Source organism: Sapajus apella, unplaced genomic scaffold, assembly GCF_009761245.1.
Source record: "Sapajus apella isolate SASKATOON/1434 unplaced genomic scaffold, GSC_monkey_1.0 scaffold12, whole genome shotgun sequence".
Taxonomy (NCBI): Eukaryota; Metazoa; Chordata; class Mammalia; order Primates; family Cebidae; genus Sapajus; species Sapajus apella.
Window position 1 is genome coordinate 3,824,367 of NW_022436952.1, and position 16,456 is coordinate 3,840,822.

Sequence of the window (16,456 nt, forward strand, 5' to 3'; positions counted from 1 at the left end):
GGGTGACAGAGCAAGACTCCGTCTCAAAAAAAAAAAAAAAAAAAAACTACCAAGAGTAAAGGTAGAAAGGAGATAATTCAGATAAGGCCTCCAAAAAGTCCCACTCTCCAAAGACTCCTTTCATAAAGCCTCTGAAGAGGTGCTCCGCTAATGTGCTTCAACGATGAGAAGAGATTTACACCTCCGTCAGAGTTTAGGGATGAATCAGTGACTTTCAGTAAAACAAGCAGAAAACAAAAAAAGGAAGGAAGGAAAAGAATGACGATTACTTTATCTAGAGAAAAACTGCACAAGGAAGTAAAGGTAATCGAACGACACAGTCATTATGCTGGGCGCTATTTTTTTTTTTTTTTTTTTGTAACTTTCATTTCTACTTCCTTCTGGATTGATCTAGAGTTGGGGAGAAGTTGGGAGGCCTGGGAACTACATTTATCAGTGCCATTGTGGTTTACATTCTACCAACACTTAAGATTTGCACAATGGAAGAAGGGTAGATGCCATTATTGCTTCTCCAGTAGCAATGAGAGGGTGTGTAGCCTCAGACACATGGCAGACATGTGGTTTGCAGCAGTTTCCAATGTTCTGCAAACTGCCTGTTTTGGTGCTTAAGGCAGCTAAGATTATTAATAGCAGCAGGCCGGGCGCGGTGGCTCAAGCCTGTAATCCCAGCACTTTGGGAGGCCGAGGCGGGTGGATCACGAGGTCAAGAGATCGAGACCATCCTGGTCGACATGGTGAAACCCCGTCTCTACTAAAAATACGAAAAATTAGCTGGGCATGGTGGCACATGCCTGTAATCCCAGCTACTCAGGAGGCTGAGGCAGGAGAATTGCCTGAACCCAGGAGGCGGAGGTTGTGGTGAGCCGAGATTGCGCCATTGCACTCCAGCCTGGGTAACAAGAGCGAAACTCCGTCTCAAGAAAAAAAAAAAAAAAAAAAAAATTAATAGCAGCAATTTCTTAAAATCCCTGCAACAAGGCTTTCCCTGACCTATGCTCTTCCAGACTTCCAGTGGTCTTGTAAGCATCTAGTATCCTCTTTGAAACAACAAAAATGGTTTTTCTTTTCTTTTTTCTTTTTGAAGAAAGGGTCTCTCACTCTGGGTCTCACTTCAGCACCCAGGCTGAAGTGCAATGGTGTGATAGTGGCTTACTACAGCCTTGACCCCCTCCCACCTCTCAGCCTCCCAAATAGCTGGGACTACAGGCACATGCCACCACACCCAGATAATTTTGGGTTTTCGGTTTTTTTTTGGAGATGGAGTTTTGCTCTTGTGGTCCAGGCTAGAATGCAATGGCACAACCTCGTCTTATTGCAACCTCCGCCTCCTGGGTTCAAATGAGTCTCCCGCCTCAGCCTCCTGAGTAGCTGGGATTAGAGGCATGTGCCACCATGCCTGGCTAATTTTTTTATTTTTAATAGAGATGGGGTTTCACCTTGTTGGCCAGGCTGGTCTTGAACTCCCAATCTCAAGTGATCTACCTGCGTTGGCCTCCCAAAGTGCTGGGATTACAGGCTTGAGCCATCACCTCTGGCCTCAACAGATAATATATAAGAATGGAAAAATCGCCGGGCACGGTGGCTCAAGCCTGTAATCCCAGCACTTTGGGAGGCTGAGGCGGGTGGATCACGAGGTCAAGAGATGGAGACCATCCTGGTCAACATGGTGAAACCCCATCTCTACTAAAAATACAAAACATTAGCTGGGCATGGTGGCGCGTGCCTGTAATCCCAGCTACTGAGGAGGTTGAGGCAGGAGAATTGCCTGAACCCAGGAGGCGGAGGTTACGGTGAGCCGAGATCACGCCATTGCACTCCAGCCTGGGTAACAAGAGTGAAACTCCGTCTCAAAAAAAAAAAAAAAGCCGGGCGCGGTGGCTCACGCCTGTAATCCCAGCACTTTGGGAGGCCGAGGCGGGTGGATCACGAGGTCAAGAGATCGAGACCATCCTGGTCAACACGGTGAAACCCCGTCTCTACTAAAACTACAAAAAAAATTAGCTGGGCATGGTGGCGCGTGCCTGTAATCCCAGCTACTCAGGAGGTTGAGGCAGGAGAATTGCCTGAACCCAGGAGGCGGAGGTTGCAGTGAGCCAAGATCGCGCCATTGCACTCCAGCCTGGGTAACAAGAGTGAAACTCTGCCTCAAAAAAAAAAAAAAAAAAAAAAGAAAAACTTAATTAAGTCCAATTCTAGAACATTATCTTGACAACTCAAATGGCAGCAGCCTGGCTAATGTGACCTGAATCTCTGCCACAGGCTGGATGTAACCACACAGTGATCAACAACCCCAGAGCTTACTTACTCTTAATAGAGGGCAAATATGTGAGCAACTTCCACTCTACCATAGGAAATCATAACCAAAATTAATTGAAAGGCAGGCACAAAAATAGAGAAATGAATCTTAAAATCAATTACTGGCCAGGCACAGTGGCTCATACCTGTAATCCCATCACTTTGGGAGGCCAACGTGGGTGGATCACCTGAGCTCAGGAGTTCAAGACCAGCCTGGGCAACATGGTGAAACTGTCTACAAAAAATACAAAAATTAGGCCAGGCATGGTGGCTTATGCTTGTAATCCCAGCACTTTGGGAGGCCAAGGCAGGTGGACTGCTTGAGGTCAGGAGTTCGAGACCAGCCTGGCCAACACCGTCTCTACTAAAATGACAAAAATTAGTTGGGTTTGGTGGCATGCACCTGTGATCCCAACTACTCCAGAGGCTGAGGCATGAGAATTGTTTTACCCCAGGAGCCAGAAGCTGCAGTGAGCTGAGATTGTACCACTGCACTCTGGTCTGGGCAAGAGAGAAAGACTGTCTCAAAAAAAAAAAAAAAAAAAAATTAGCCAGATATGGTGGCATGTGCCTGCAATCCCACTATTCAGGAGGCTGACCCGGGAAGATCGCTTGAGCCCAGGAAGCAGAGGTTGTAGTAAGCAGAGATCGCACCACTGCACTCCAGCCTGGGTGACACAGCCTGACCCTGTCTCAAAAAAAAAAAAAAAGTAAAATCAATTACCTTAGCTCTCTTTTTAGGTCTTGTTTTCAACTTAACGCCACTAACTGCTTAAAAAAAAAATTCAACATCTGTTCTCAAAGAATTTTTGGATGTTCTAAGAAACTTAATTAGATTTAAAATGCAATTACAAGGCAGACTGAAACCTATTCATTGATGACAAAAGAAACAGCTCTTCTCAGATTTTAAGCTAGCCGTATCTCATATTACTAGCTCCCAACTTCCAGGAGCCAGTATTCATCTGCACACTCCATACATAAAAGTAGAAAAGCACAGACAGAGAACAGTCAGAAGGAAAATCCAGTGATGACAGTCTCCACTAAGAAAAGGCCTGAAAGAAGACTTAAGCAGATGCTCCATAAAATGATGATCCAGATCTCACATGGAGAGAAGTGTCATGCCTCATTTCAAAGATAATATATTAAGTCCCAACTCACCACGGATAATCTAATGACAAAGCTGTGACTTTCATTGTCAAGAAGTCTCTTCTCTTGCATTCTAATACCCTTAAGCCATCAGAAACACAGATGCTCCTTGCTGAAATGCTGGAAAAATTTGCACATTTTCATCCCTTGATCACCAGTGATAGGCTACTAAGTCAAGAGTCTACTTTAAGTTATAAAAACAGGGCAAGCTGATACAATTAAACAAGAAAGGTAACTAAATCAAACAGGACCATCTGGGTTTTGAGTACTGTGATTTCTGAACAAAAGTCAATATACTTACAGATAAAAATGCTTTACATTCAGAAGTATAATGGCCCTCGGGCTTCCTTGTGTGTCCAAAAAGACTTATGTGTTGTGCTAAGACATATGGTCTAGATGATGAGTGTGACAGAATACTATATTCATCAGTTCAAAATAAAACATCTGTTCTCTCCCTAGCCCATGAAGATTATTTTAAAAACAGCCATCATTCCCTAGCAGTAACAGGTTTTCGTTTTCTTTTTCTTTTTTTTTTTTTAAAAAAAAAAAAACAAAAAAACCCTCCCTGGTTTTCTGTTTGCTAAATAGCAGGTCTGGTAAACTAACAATCCCATCATCCCCCATAATATACGAATTATTCCCCAATAATCCTAATCTCCAAAACAATTTCTAAGATCCTAAAATTTTAAGAGCTAATCCAGTCAACCAAGTTGGATTTGTAGGAACTATGAGAAATCAAGACTAAAAGAACAGGTTTTATCCAGAAAAGTTCTTGTAAAACCTGTTTCACTGCATAAACATCAGACATGGTCTCATCATCAACACTAGCAAATTAAAGAACTGACAGGAAAAAAAAAGCTCTGCTTTAGAGGCTGACCTCAAAATTCACTATGCTATTGCTCTTTTTGTTGTTTTTTGAAACAGGGTCTCACTCTGTCTCAAGGCTAGAGTGGCGTGGTGCTGCAACGGCTTGCTGCAGACTCCCTCTGCTGGTCTCAAGTGATCCTCCTACTTCAGCCTCCTGAGTAGCTGGAACCACAGGTGCTCATCACACGCCCGGCTAATTTTTTAATTTTCTGTAGAGATGGCCGTCTCCCTATGTTGCCCAGGCTGGTTTTGAACTTCTGGGCTCAAGTGACCCTCCCACCTTGGTCTCCCAAAGTGTTGGTATTACAGGCGTAAGCCACCATGCCAGCCTATTTACCCATGTTTTAGGACAGCCCACATTCTGAAGCCTTGCCTCCCACCTCTCTGCTTTTTACTCCCTAAGCTCCAGTCACACTGGAACTTCTTTCAATTCCTCAAAATACAAACATTCTTTCCCTCCTCGGGACATTCGCCTAAGCCAACTCCTCTACCCAGATCAGTCTTTTGTCCTCCCTTCATTCTCAGGTTTCAGCCTTAAAAGTCAGTTTCTCAGAGATCTCTGACTGCCCTTCCTCTCAATCAACTTGGGCTGGGCTAAACATTAGCTGTCTCCACAGCATTTACAGCAATGGTAATAATTATTTGTTTAATAAATTTTGGGGGCTGGGCACAGTGGCTCATGCCTGTAATCCCAGCACTTTCAGAGGCCAAGGGAGGCAGATCATTTGAGGTCAGGAGTTTGAGACCAGCCTGGCCAACATGGTGAAACCCCATCTCTACTAAAAATACAAAAAAATTAGCCAGTCATGGTGACATGCGCCTGTTAGTCCCAGCTACCTGGGAGGCTGAGGCCAGGAGAATGGCTTAAACCCAGGAGGCAGAGGTTGCAGTGAGCCGAGATCACACCACTGCACTCCAGCCTGGGTGACAGAGCAAGATTCCATCTCAAAAAAAAAAAAAAAAAAAAAAAGTCTTTGGCCAGGTGCAGTGGCTCATGCCTGTAGTCCCAGCACTTTGGGAGGCCAAGGCAGGCGGATCACTGGAGCCCAGGAGTTTAAGACCAGCCTGGGCCACATCACAACGCCCTACCTCTACAAAAAATACAAAAATTAGCCAGGCACAGAAGTGTGCACCTGTAGTCCCAGCTATTTGGGAGGCTAAGGCAGAAGAATCGCTTGAGCCCAGGAGGTGGATGGAGGCTGCAGTGAGCTGAGATGGGAGTGAAACCCTGTTTAAAAAAAAAAAGTCTTCCCCACTAGATCATAACTGCCATAAAGGCAAGACCAAGTCAGGGCCAGGTGTGGTGGCTCATGCCTATAATTACAACACTTTAAGGTGGGAGGATTGCTGAAGCCCAGGAGTTCAAGATCAGCCTGGACAACAAAGTAAGACCTCATGTCTACAAAAAACTTAAGAAATAGTGGCTCAACACGGTGGCTCACGCCTGTAATCCCAGTACTTTGGGAGGCCAAGGCAGGAGGATCATGGGGTCAAGAGATTGAGACCATCCGGGCCAACATGGTGAAACTCCATCTCTATTAAAAATACAAAAACTAGTGGGCATGGTGGTGCACACTTTAGTCCCCGCTACGCAGGAGAATCACTTGAACCTGGGAGGTGGACGTTGCAGTGAGCCAAGATCGTGCCACTGCACTCCAGGCTGGCAACATAGCAAGACTCCATCACAAAAACAAACAAACAAAAATTTAAAAATTAGCCAAGTGTGGTACACACACCTGAGCTCCCAGCTACAGAAGAAGCTAAGGTGGGAGGATTGCTTGAGCCCAGAAGGTCAAGGCTACAATGAACCATGTGTGACCACTAACTTCCAGCCTGGGTGACAGAGTGAGACTCTGTCTCAAAAAAAAAGACTGTGTCCATTTGTTCACTGCCCTATCTGCATCCCCTACCACAGTACTTGGCACACAGTAGGAGTTCAAAAATTCTTATTGAATAAATGAATAATAAACAACAAAGAAAATCAGCTTCAGGAATTCTACTTCTAAGATTTTACCCTACAGATACAGTCATACATGCAAACAGCCAAATATACATGCTTCTTCACTGGAACATGCTTGGTACCTCTCCTATACTAATAGACATATACACTATGTACCTATGTTTCAGCCTCCCAAAGTGCTGGGATTAAAGGCGTGAGCCACCACGCCCAGCCTGGAACAGATCTTAAGAAAATAGTAATATTAGTTGCCTCTGGAAAGATGAACCGGATTAATAGGAAGACAAACGTAGATGTTTCCAAGGGCATTCACTATGTACATTTTTTTTCCTTGCAGGTGAGTTGATACATACTCCTTAGTGGACTCTGACTTCCACGGCCACCATCCTGCTTATATGCTTTTTTGTATTTTAAATTTTGTATTATCTATTAATTTGCTAAAAACAGTTCTGTTCTTATCTCTAAGACAGAGAAAGAAAGAGTTTAAATGTCTTACACCTGGCTCTTAAGATGATAAACATACTGCCTTCTGGCTGAGCACTGGGAGGGTAGAAATAGAAAAAGGAAAACTCACTTATCCACAAATCCCAGACATTGCATCCCATACTAGAGTGTACTACCTTAGAAGAATATTCTATATTTTAAACCAACTATCCCCATCTGAATACATATGGAGAATGTTTTCACAGTAAGAGGGATTATTGGGAGGAAAAAACAAAGGATTATTAGATTCAGTATTTCCAGAAGCACAGAAAGTAGGTCAGTGGATTTGTACTTTAGAAATATTATAAATACTTGCTAAAAACAAATTATTTCCACTGAGGGGCCTCAAAATCCAAATGGCACTCAATTTGAATCCATGAGGCTTAAAAAACTAAAATTTTTTTGAAAATCAATTACAATGGGTGAGCCCAGTGGCTCACACCTATAATCCCAGCACTTTGGGAGGTGAGGAGGCAGGCAAATTGCTTGAGTCCAGAAGTTCAAGACCAGGCTGGGCAACATGGTGAAACCCCATCTCCACAAAAAATAAAAATTAGCGAGGCATGGTTGCGTTCGCCTGTAGTCCCAGCTACATAGGAGGCTGAAGTGGGAAGAACACCTGAGCCTGAGCTGGGGGAGGTCGAGGCTACAGATCGCACCACTGCACTCCAGCCTGGGTGACAGAGAGAGACCCTGTCTCAAAATAAACAGGGAATGATCTTCACAATCCATCCCAAAACATATTAGAGATAACTCTACCTTAGCTAACTATGCCCTGAAAAAAAAGAAAGTATTTACTAAGTAGAACACATTGTTAGATAGCCATTGCAGATTGCTCTAAGTTTGCCACGCCTAAATGGCAAGGAAGAAACCAATTCCTGGCTCCCCTATTTGATAACTTCCATACTTCCACAGGCTCTTTCTGCAAACTAAGCCAAAATCTTGAGGGAGTTAAGACTGACACAGCATTAGCAAACATATCACCTTTCTTTCCTATTAACATTGTTTTTCCCCATAAAGGTCTATTTAGCATTTTTTAAGTGACCCTCCATAGATAACGTCAAGAAATGCTCATACATTTAGCTCGTAGTTCCTCAGGAACTACAAGCTCAATGGCTCAATGGCTTGAGAGTGATAAAAGGGGAAAAAAAAAAAAAGTTGGAAATATTCTCTTCTCTTCTACGATACCCTGGACTTTTAAAGCAAGGCAAAGGCAGTGATTCTGCATTTAATCACCAGATGAATAAGAAACAGATTTGAATTTAGAAGAAAGGTAAAAGACTGCAAGAACATTCAGTAAAGAGTACCATGCCTCTATGTCTTTGCAGAGCAGCTCTCGGGATCTGCCAATGAACCTCATTTTGACACGGAACGCCCCATCCACTCTAATCCGGGGTATCTCCCTCAAGACACAGTCAGTCAAACGGAACTCTGCCAACTTTTGTCTGGGAGTTGTGTGAGGAACAGTAGCAACAAGAGCCTACTTTGAGAAGGAGATCAACAATCACACTCAAGAAGAAAAGAAGTTATTTGGCAAAGAGATGCACGTTGCCAAAATGTTAGTCACAGCTTCAAGGGCCCAGTTTGTGTCTCTACAACTATTCTTTGCTTTGACAGAGTCCATTCTCTGACCCAGGAAACAGCTCAGCTTCTGTCACCCTCCCCATCTGAAGCAGTGAAGAATCCTTTCAATTTGGTAGTATCAAACTGTGACACAGACAAGATGTCCACCACAGACTAAAAGGAGAGAAAAAATGTGTAATTTGCCATTTTCTACTTAGGACTGGCTCAAGAAGAGCAATGGAAAACTGTGACAGGACAGGAAAAATGGAAAATCGTTACGTCAAAGAAGCAGGCTGTACCAAAAGCCTGCCCAGAAGCACTGAGCCTCCATAAGTTATCTCAAAATCCCCTTAAAACACAAACCAAAACGGTATGCTGTAGGTTGAAATAGCATAATATTAAGCAGGTTTTTACTCTCAAATAAGTACATATATTTTGTAGCCTGCAGGGTTGTAAAAAGACTATGTTTGCTGATGCTGCCTGAAGCAACAGCTCATGAATTTTTTTTTTTTTTTTTTTTTGGAGACAGAGTTTCGTTCTTGTTACCCAGGCTGGAGTGCAATGGCGCGGTCTCGGCTCACCGCAACCTCCGCCTCCTGGGTTCAGGCAATTCTCCTGCCTCAGACTCCTGAGTAGCTGGGATTACAGGCACGCGCCATCATGCCCAGCTAATTTTTTGTATTTTTAGTAGAGACGGGGTTTCACCGTGTTGACCAGGATGGTCTCGATCTCTTGACCTGGTGATCCACCCACCTCAGCCTCCCAAAGTGCTGGGATTACAGGCTTGAGCCACCGCGCCTGGCCAGCTCATGAATTTTATACTTAATTCAGAGCAGGAAAACAGACTAAAGTATACCAGGTTACTCACCCAATCAGAGAGCCCAAGTAAAGAAAGAACAATTAATAATTTTCTCTTCAATAGAACAAGACTTTTCTCTTGCCCTCTTTTTTTTTCTTTTTTTCTTTTTTTTTTTTCTAAAAACACCTAGTGAGTCTAGAATCTTCCCTTTGTAAAAGCCATCAGTAAAACCTGAAAACTCCAATGTTCACACCTCCCCTGCATTTCACCTTTGTGCCGGTATCACGTAACTTATCACTACCAGCTAGGGTAAACAGTACTCTGGTAACAAGTGTGAGACAGAATTAGAAATGACCAGCCTGGCCAACATGGTAAAACCCTGTCTCCAATAAAAATACAAAAATTAGCCAGGCGTTGTGGCAGGTGCCTGCAATCCCAGCTACTTGGGAGGCTGAGGCAGGAGAATCGCTTGAACCCAGGAGATGAAGGTTGCAGTGAGCCAAGATTGCACCACTGAACTCTAGCCTGAGCAACAGAGTGAGACCCTGTCCCAAGAAAAAAATAAAATAAAAATGCCCCAGCTGGACACAGCGGCTCACACCTGTAATCCCAGCACTCTGGGAGGCCGAGGCAGGCAGATCACTTAGGGTCAGTTCAAGACCAGCCTGGCCAACATGGCGAAACCCAGTCTCTACTAAAAATACAAAAAATTAGCCAGGCACAGCTGTGAGTGCCTGTAAACACAGCTACATGGGAGGCTGAGGCAGAGAATCGCTTGAACCTGAGAGGTGGAGGTTGCAATGAGTTAAGATCGTACCACTGCACTCAAGAGCGAGACTCTGGCTGGGTGCGGTGGCTCACGCCTGTAATCCAAGCACTTTGGAGGCCAAGGCAGGCGGATCACCTGAGGTCGGGAGTTCAAGACCAGCCTGACCAACATGGTGAAACCCTGTCTTTAAAAAAATAAATTAAAAAAATAAATAAATAAAAATTTAAAAAAAAAAAAAAAAGAGAGACTCTGTCTCAAGGAAAAAAAATAAAAAAAAGAATTAGAAATGCCCCCTTTTTAGCAAATCCACATCCTTAGAAATGCCAAAACTCCTAGCTACTCAAAGAGGCTGAGGCGGGAGGACCACTTGGGCCCAGGAGTTCAAGATTGCAGTGAGCTATGATCGCACCACTGCACTGCCGTCTGGGCAACGGAGTGAGACCTGTCTCTTAGAAAGAAAAAATTCCCAAGACTTTCAGGAACTCTTTTTCTAAGCTAAACAAGTTCACATATGAGTAAAGTGTTCAGAGTATTTTACCCAAAGAAAAAGCTGAAACAGTCGGGGTTTGAAAGGATTAAAAATAATTTAAAATTGTCCACAAACACACTGATCTCTACCAACTGACAAGGACACAGCAACTAGACCTAAGTATAAGGCTCAACTGTCCAAAATATTATTTTTCAGTGAATTCTCAAAGAATCCATGAAGAAAGTCAGTGTCTGTCAAGCCACCACAAGGGCTGCGCGTGGTGGCTCACACCTGTAATCCTAGCACTTTGGGAGGCCAAGGTAGGCAGATCACTTGAGGCCAGAAGTTCAAAACCAGCCTGACCAACATGGTGAAACCCCATCTCTACTAAAATACAAAAAATCAGCCAGGCGCGGTGGTGCGTGCCTGCAGCCACAGCTACTTGGGAGGCTGAGGCAGGAGAATCGCTTGAACCTGGGAGGCGGAAATTGCAGTGGGCCAAGATTGCGCCACTGCACTCCAGCCTGGGCAACAAGCGCGAAACTCATCGAATATGCATCAAATCAAAACTAATTATTCCCTGGTCAGCACGTGAGAGCGCGCACACACGCACGCGCACACACACACACACACACACACACAGAGGAGCAAGGCTGAGAGGAAGAAACAGAAAAACATGTTTCCTTTTTTGTTTTTGTTTCCGTTTGAGGCAGAGTTTCACTGTTGTTGCCCAGGCTGGACTGCATGGCATGATGTCAGCTCACTGTAACCTCTGCCTCCTGGGTTCAAGTGATCCTCCTGCCTCAGCCTCCCAAGAGGCCGAGTTACAGGTGCCCGCCACCACATCCAGCTAATTTTTGTATTTTAGTAGAGACAGGGTTTTACCATGTTGGTCAGGCTGGTCTCAAACTCCTGATCTCAGGTGGTCCACCCGCCTTGGCCTCCCAAAGTGCTGGGATTACCAGAGTGAGCTACTGTCTCCAGCCTTCTTTTTCTTTAAAAGACAGGGTCTTGCTATGTTGCCCAGAATGGGCAAACTCTTGGGCTCAAGCAATCCTCCTGCCTTAGCCTCCCAAGAAGCTGGGATTACAGGCAGGTGCACCATTGCCTATCTTCTAAATATTAATATCTCAATCTCGTTTTTCAGAGATCACTTCTATGCAACCACTTAAAGACCCCACGTGTTAACACAAGCTTTTAGAGGCAGGGACAGATGAGACCTATATTTCAAAAGGGAAAAAAAATGAAACTTTAATGATTTGCCTTGAAGGTAAATCCATAGGTAGGCCAAAACCTTCCTTATTCCCTGAGGTTCTCTTCTGATTTGTAAAAGGAGAACAGAATAGCCAAAAACATTCAGTAAGACAGTCAAAAACCAAAACTGTAAGGCAAAAATAACAGCATGAAAAAGGAATGGAGACCCTGGGAGAGCCCAAAGCAGTAACAGATTATTGAAGTCCTTTAAAAAATACAAATTCTGGCCGGGCATGGTGGCGCACGCCTGTAATCCAAGCACTCTGGAGGCCACGGCCGGCGGATCACCTGAGGTCAGGATTTCAAGAGCAGCCTGACCAATGTGGTGAAACCCTGTCTTAAAAAAAAAAAATACGGGGCCGGGCGCGGTGGCTCAAGCCTGTAATCCCAGCACTTTGGGAGGCCGAGGTGGGTGGATCACGAGGTCAAGAGATCGAGACCATCCTGGTCAACATGGTGAAACCCCGTCTCTACTAAAAATACAAAACATTAGCTGGGCATGGTGGTGCATGCCTGTAATCCCAGCTACTCAGGAGGCTGAGGCAGGAGAATTGCCTGAACCCAGGAGGCGGAGGTTGCGGTGAGCCGAGATCGCGCCATTGCACTCCAGCCTGGGTAACATGAGTGGAACTCCGTCTCAAAAAAAAAAAAAAACAAATTCTGGGCCAGGCACAGTGGCTCATACCTGTAATCCCGGCACTTTGGGAGGGTGAGGTGGGAGGATCGCTTGAGACCAGGAGTTACAGACTAGCCTGGGGAACACAGCAAGACTCCTTCTCTACAAAAAAAAAAAACACCTATATATGTATACGTTAGGTGGGAGTAGCGGGCCCATCTGTGGTCCCAGCTACTGGCAAGGCTGAGACAGGAGGATCACTTGAGCCCAGGAGGTCAAGGCTTCAAGGAGCCATGATCATGTCACTGCACTCCAGCCTGGGTGACAAGGTGAGACCACGTCTCTTAAAAAATAATAATAATCGTAATTCCATCACATACCAGCTCCTTGCCCCAATGTTATCTAAGAACTTTCCAGCCAGGCGAGGTGGCTCATGCCTGTAATCCCAACACTTGGGAGGCCAAGGCCAGCGAATCACCTGAAGTCAGGAGTTTGAGACCAGCCTGACCAACATGGTGAAACCCCATCTCTACTAAAAATACAAAAATTAGCTAGGCATGGTGGTGCACGCCTGTAATCCCAGCTACTCTGGAGACTGAGGCAGGAGAATCGCCTGAACCTATGAGGCGGAGGTTGTGCTGAGCCGAGATTGTACCACTGTACTCATCCTGGATGACAGAGCGAGATTCCGTCTCAGAAAAAGAATAAAAAAAGAGAACTTTGTTTCCTGATCAAAAACTCGACCATACACACTGCAATGCTGAACACTTTAAGATTTCCATTGTGGCCTGGCGCAGTGGCTCACACCTGTAATCCCAGCACTCTGGGAGGCCGAGGTGGGAAGATCGCTTGAGCCCAGGAGTTCAAGACCAAACTGGGCAACAAGAGCGAGACTCCAACTCAAAAAAAAAAAAGAAATTCCATCTTCCCTCATTTCACACCACTTCAACATGAACCCTCAACTCTAGACGTTCCAATGTGCATCTCAACATTCTCAATCCAACCTTTAACTCTATTCTGATTCCTTTTCAACAAACGCTCTCAAGATTCCCAACGCTCTCAAGATTCCCTCTAGTGTAAGCAGTTTCCCTAGCCATCTTCCAAACCTCTACCTTTCACCTCAATCCCCAAAATGTCACACTGGGCTACTCACCCACAGCATCCTGCTAATTAGCTGTTTCCAGCAGGTCCTCCGTTCCCGTCCCCCTTTTCGCGCACGATTATCTCGTTCCTCACCCTGAGTTGCCTCCTTACCTCACCCAGTCCTTCAGGAGCCCTTATTACCTGTCTCTCAAAATCCTTCCTCCCCATTTTCCCAGTACACACTCGCCCCAGACCAATACCCCACCATTCCACCCGAGATTCCCCACGCCCTCTCTCTTCCAGGTTCTTCCGATCCAGCCCCTAGGCCCCCGCCCCTCAGGCCCCGCCCCCAAGACCCTTCTCCCCCTCCGGCCCCTCCTCCAATGCCCCCCTCTCCTCAAGCCCCGCCCCGAACCCCCCTTCCCCGACTTTCCCTCCCAGGCAGGTCCGCAGGTCATTTCAGCGACGGACCCAGCCGCCCTGGCCTCTTTCCAACCTGGCCGCAGCTGCTCTGGGAGCGAATCCTCCACCGCCTACGCTCCGGCTTCGTCCTGTACAGCTCGCCCCCCGGCAAGCTCTCCCTCTCGCCGCCGCCGCCGCCGCCGCCCCTTTTGCCAACCCGGAAATGGATCTGCTCCCACCGTCCCCAGCGTCCGCGAACAAAATGGAGGAGGGGGAAAAAGGAGGAGGGAGCGGGGAGTGAGGAGAGGCGAGACGCATGCGCCCCTGGGAAGCCCGCCCCCTGCCGGCGCACGTACAGGCGGAAGCGGGTGAGTGGCTGCCATCTTGGGAAGGTCGCAAGAATTCCGCTTACCAGCTAAAAGCAGAATTTGCAACGTTAGCTGCAATTGGAATCACCTGGCAAGAATTAAATAACTATGATGCCTGGTTCCCACTCCCGGAAATTCTAATTTAATTCTGGGGTGCAGTTTAGGCATGAGGAAATTGTGCAGGTGATTCTAACGTGTTGTCAAAGCGGAGAACCATTGAGCTAAACAGTCATTTTAGAATATACTCCTTTCGTCTTTAACCGCTGCACGCACACACCCTCCCTGCTAAATATCCTTCCCTAATCTCGAGTTAGCCAAGAACCTGCCTCAGCCAACCTTGCAAAGTCCAAGTAGTCAAGCTCCGGTTGGCATAGCAACAGAGGCAGGCCTCTGCTCACAGTCATCCTTTACGTCATCTTAGCCACCTGACCCTGGTCTCTTCTTTCTCGGGCTGGGGTTTCCTCCAGCTTCCAGGGCTGTAGGATGGTGCTATGGACTCCTCCAGCTGCTTGGGCCAGAGAGAGAAATCCTGTGCCCTCCTTGATGGAGCTGCTGTTAACCCCTGACAGCTAAGGATCTCTCCCTAGTCTACCCAGAAAAGCGCTTTCTCTTATAGCTTCAAAATACTCTTCCGTTTAATTCCGTTCCTAGCACAGAATCCGAAGTAAGGGGACAAGATTGGGACTTAGTCACCATTATTTACAAGCTGTGTGCCCTTGGGCCTCAGCTACCCTATCTGTAAAATGGGTCTAATAGTACCTGTCCCGTCTGTCTCATAGAGTTGCTGGAAGGCTAAAATCAGGTAATGAATGGGAAAACATGTAATAGACCGTAAGTTATTATTTTTGTTTTCCTTCTTTTCTGCCATGAGTAGTACTAGGCACCACCCACTAGTCAAGTAAATGTCACGTCGAGTACCTGCTAAACACCAAGAGATGGCTACAGAGGTGACTAAGACAGAGCCTCTGCCCTCAGGGAACTCACTACATTGGTGGGTAGACTGGTGCATAAACAGCTAGTTGAGACACAAGTCAGCATGTGACTAGTGCTGTCGGATATCAGACAAGGGAGCGATTAATTCCTGCCAAAGAATGGAAGGAGGTTTCCTAAATGGTTTGGAGCTGGACCTTGAAGGATGAATGGAATTTTATTACTAATTAGAGAAGGCAGGGAACACATTGCAGGCATGGGATCAGAGACACAAGGTAGAGATTTTCAACTGTCTACATCCTGCATGCCCATAGGTGGGGCGATGGAGCCAGGGAGACAGTGGGTCTAAACTCCTTACCAGAGCCTCCCAGCTCTTCACCCTCATCTCCTGCCTGTCCCCTCCTCACTCACTCTACATTATGAGGACCTGACTTCTATCACTGCAATGTACCCTATACAACAGTTCCTATCCTCTGCCTCTTCCTCGTTTTTCTTTTTCTTTTTCTTTTTTTTTTCAGATGGGGTCTCCCTCTGTTGTCAGGCTGGAGTGCAGTGACACAATCTCGACTGACTGCAACCTCCACCCCTAGGGTTCAAGTCATTCTCCTGCCTCAGCCTCCCGAGTAGCTGGGACTACAGGCTGACGCCATCACGCCCGGCTAATTTTTGTATTTTTAGTAGAGACAAAGTTTCACCATGTTGGCCAGGATGGTCTTGATCTCTTGACCTTGTTATCCGCCTGTCTCGGCCCCAGTGTTCCTTTTTTATAACCAATATTTTGCAACACTACTATCTGTGAAATTAACAGATAATATAACATGCCTGGACACATAATTTCAAAAAACAAATCAATATGATGTCTTGATTATAAAAATGACAAATAGGCTGGGCACAGTGGTTCACATCTGTAATCCCAGCACTTTGGGAGGCCGAGATGGGTAGATCACCTGAGGTTAGGAGTTCAAGACCAGCCTGGCCAATATGGTGAAACCACATCTCTACTAAAATACAAAAAATTAGCCAGGAATGGTGGCGGGCACCTGTAATCCCAGCTACTTGGGAGGCTGAGGCAGAAGAATCGTTTGAACCTGGGAGGTGGAGGTTGCAGTGAGCCAAGATTGCGCCACTGACTCCAGCCTGGGGGACAGAGCGAGACTGTCTCAAAAAAAAAAAAAAAGAGTCATATGGGGCCAGGCGCAGTGGCTCACGCCTGTAATCCCAGCACTTTGGGAGGCCGAGGTGGGTGGATCACCTGAGTCCAGGAGTTCGAGAGCAGCCTGGCCAACGTGGTGAAACCCCGTCTGTACTAAAAATACAAAAATTAGCCAGGCATGGTGGCAGGTGCCTATAATCCCATCTACTCAGGAGGCTGAGGCAAGTGAATCGCGTGAACCCAGGAGGTGGAGATTGCAGTGAGCCAAGATCACACCACTGCACTCCAGCCTGGGTGACAAG

General features: G+C 46.0%; 1 protein-coding gene across 2 annotated transcripts in view; it reads right to left on the reverse strand.

Moving 5' to 3' along the window:
* Positions 1-13,981, reverse strand: part of WIPF2 (WAS/WASL interacting protein family member 2) — a 58,684-nt gene extending 44,703 nt beyond the window's left edge. The window contains exon 1 of one of the 2 annotated variants that reach the window (XM_032279763.1): positions 13,773-13,981. The gene's annotated coding sequence lies outside the window, so the exon portion shown is untranslated. The remainder of the gene's footprint in view (positions 1-13,772) is intronic. The other variant, XM_032279762.1, reaches the window with a different exon arrangement.
* Between the last annotated feature and the right edge of the window lie 2,475 nt (positions 13,982-16,456).